Source organism: Petaurus breviceps, unplaced genomic scaffold, assembly GCF_028583685.1.
Source record: "Petaurus breviceps papuanus isolate PSGF00001 unplaced genomic scaffold, PetGlider_PUasm1.0 186, whole genome shotgun sequence".
Taxonomy (NCBI): domain Eukaryota; kingdom Metazoa; phylum Chordata; class Mammalia; order Diprotodontia; family Petauridae; genus Petaurus; species Petaurus breviceps.
This window is the reverse complement of record NW_027185798.1, coordinates 36,821,429-36,824,591: the sequence shown is the minus strand read 5'-3', so window position 1 is coordinate 36,824,591 and position 3,163 is coordinate 36,821,429. Positions and strand designations below refer to the sequence as shown.

At 41.9% G+C, this 3,163-nt stretch overlaps 1 long non-coding RNA gene across 1 annotated transcript in view; it reads left to right on the top strand.

Annotated features, from left to right (window-relative positions):
* LOC138162791 (uncharacterized) overlaps nucleotides 1-2,766 on the top strand; it is a 10,955-nt gene extending 8,189 nt beyond the window's left edge. The window contains exon 2 of the long non-coding RNA XR_011168713.1: nucleotides 1,855-2,766. This is a non-coding gene — a long non-coding RNA (uncharacterized lncRNA). The remainder of the gene's footprint in view (nucleotides 1-1,854) is intronic.
* Nucleotides 2,767-3,163: the final 397 nt, after the last annotated feature.

Sequence of the window (3,163 nt, the reverse complement as noted above, 5' to 3'; positions counted from 1 at the left end):
CAGAAGAACAAACTGGAGGGACTCATGTGGTCCAGGAGCAAGCTACTGTTCATGTAGCTAAAAGGAAGCAAAAAACTAGCAGAAGGAATGTGCATGCAGCTTTTGTACAGGCTGGGCAGAGTTGCCCTGACAGCTTCCAGGAGAATGTGTGTGAGGAGAATGGAACAAGGTTAGATGAGGAGTCTCCTAATGTAGAAGCTCTCCCCATACGAAGAAGAAGGCAGGAGAACCACCGAGGCAAAACAGAGTCCAGGGAGATAATTGAGGATTTCACTCAACAGGAGATCACTGATATATTGAGTAGATTTACCCAAAGAATGGGGGAGTCTTTAGTGTCTTGGATAGTAAGAATCACTGATGAAGGCGCTGGAGGAATAACACTGGACAATGAGGACTGTTTAAAATTCATAAGTATCAGTCAGAATCCTTTTGTACACCAGGCTTTTAGGGATCACCATATGCAAGGAGGAAATAACAAAACGAATCTTCTAGCTTTAGCTGCAGAAGGTTGCAAAAAGCAATATCCAACTGAATCTATGTGGCCTAGAGGAGACAGACCCTGGTACTCACTTAGAGACTGTATGAGAAAGCTAAAGGAGGAGGTAATGAAAACTGCTATCCTGATTGGAGATGCAAATGCATATTATGATACCCCCCTAGGAGTTCCTCATAGAAATATCATAGTGAAGACAGCTCCTCCTGCATATAAGCACCTAATTCTGACTCTTTTAATTGGAGAAATAGGGCACCCTCTTTCAGAGGTGCTGGATAAGATTTCACAATTAAGCGATTTAGGGGAATGGGAAAAAGACAAATTGCCTCAAGAGAGAAGAGTAAACAGCCAGAGGATTCAGAGACAAAATAGACCCACAAGAAGGGAACTGTTTACTGCTCTATTAAGAGCTGGGGTGGACTTTAGAAGAATAGATGGTATTCCAACTGAAGAGCTGCATAAGCTGTACCAAGAAAAGGTACTTAGCATTAGAATGAACAGGGAAGCAGGAACCACCCCTGCAGGTATTTCTGAATCTGAATCTTTGTATCCAAGTTTGCCCCACCTTCAGGGGGAATAGGAGATAGGCCAAGCCCCAGCCCAGATAAAAGAAATATGCAGAAGAGATTGCAGACCCCATATTGGTTTAACAATATATTGGAAGAATGGATCAACTACTGTGACTAGGGCACTGATTGATACTGGGGCTGAGGCCACACTTATCTATGGAAACCCTGATAAGTTTAAACATGGAACTCCTATTACCATCACAGGTCTAGGAGACGCTGAAATATCAGCCAGACAGGTTAAAATAACAATGAAAATTGGGCAGTTACCTAAGAAGGAATATACTGTGGTTGTTGTACCCATTCCTGAATACATCATTGGAATAGATGTATTGAGAGGCATGACTCTGAATTTACCTGAAGGAAGATACCAATTTGCTGTGAGGAAGATAGGAATTAATACAATTTTAGTAGGAAAACTAAAAATGGACCCAATCACTTTACCTGAACCTTCTGAAGTAATTACTTTAAAACAGTATCGTGTGCCAGGTGGGCAAGATGAAATTGCCACTACTATAAAGGAATATGTTGAAGCAGGAGTGTTAGTCCCTACAACCACAAGATGGAATAATCCTGTCTGGCCAGTAAGAAAATCATATGGGACATGGAGAATGACTGTGGATTATAGACAGTTGAATAAGGTGACTCCTTCTTTGTATGCTGCTGTTCCAGATACCATCACCTTAAATTATTTATTCTACCGTGAGTGAGGCTACAATAGTCTGGTTATTTATTGTCTCTTTGCTTCTTCTTGATTTTTTGTTTGTTCACCTTGTTTGTGATTTGTTTCCACAGGCTTGGTACCCTCCATCTGTAGATGCCTGATAGCTTAAGCTGGATGTCACCCCCTGTCTGCAACTGTGATGTGTCACCCTTGGACCTGGCATCAAGCATATTAAGAACTGACCTCTCAAATGGGACCCCTAAGGACAAGGACAGCTCTACATCTGATTTCAGCAGCAAGTAGCCATAGAAGAAGAGATCTTCACCCCTTACCACAAGATTTTGGGGCCCCATTTGTTCGGGGTGGGGGGAATGATGGGGAGCTTGTGCTCAAGCCCCACCCTAAAATATGTTTTTTTTTGTGTTTATTGTGTGCTATTCTTGTTATATTGTTGTGAAATTTTGTTGACACCAGTTATTCCTACTGTATTTTTGCCAAGTAAGGGACATAAAAGATCTTGGGGCCAAATGTAAGGGTTATGGGATTTAAAGATCTCCCATGCCCCATCTCACCAGTCAGATTGGCTAAGATGACAAAACAGGAAAATGACAAATGCTGGAGAGGATGTGGGCAAATTGGAATGCTAATGCATTGCTGGTGGAGTTGTGAACTGATCCAACCTTTCTGGAGAGCAATCTGGAAGCAGAGCAAGAGAAAGTGAAAAGCCGAGCTAACGGTCCTGCAGTTGGCAGTTGGTGGCGGTTGCCTTTTTTTTTTTTTTTTGAGTTAGGACTCCTGCTGAGGACTGCCAGGGGCCGGAGCTGCTGGGAGCGCTCTTCTAGGATGCTGGGTGGTTGCTGTGAGTGGGGAGAGGAGGACCTTTGCCTGAGGTAGCCTGTTCTGTTTTAAAGGCTTGAAAATGTGGGTGCTTTCTACTTTATCTACCTGTGCCAATGTCATAACTACTCTGATGGCTTTCACTTTCTGGTTTTGGGACTCAGTCTTTTGGTATCTTAATAAATTTTCTAGTTTATTTCCCCAAATGGCAAACCTGATGTATTTTGTGATGGATAATTATATCAGCATATTTGTAATCTCTATAAGCATTGTGATTATGGCATTGCTGATACATCTAGTCTTCAATCTTCTCTCTGTGACTGACTTCCTATAGTTCCTAAGCTGATCCCAGAAACCTAGCCATAAAGGCATAGGAGAAGTCTCACAGGATATTGCTATGAAGGGTGCGTAGAGAGTACTTTGCAATATGATCTCTCTTCCACTTTTCTCTCACTCTTGATCACTGCTCATTTCTTTCAAGATAGTGTTAAAAAATTATATTTATACCTATTTTTCTGGACCCCTCTGTCCTGCATATTATCCCATATACCAAAATCAAGTCTAAATGGGTGCATGATCTAGGTATAAAGGTTGATACTGTAA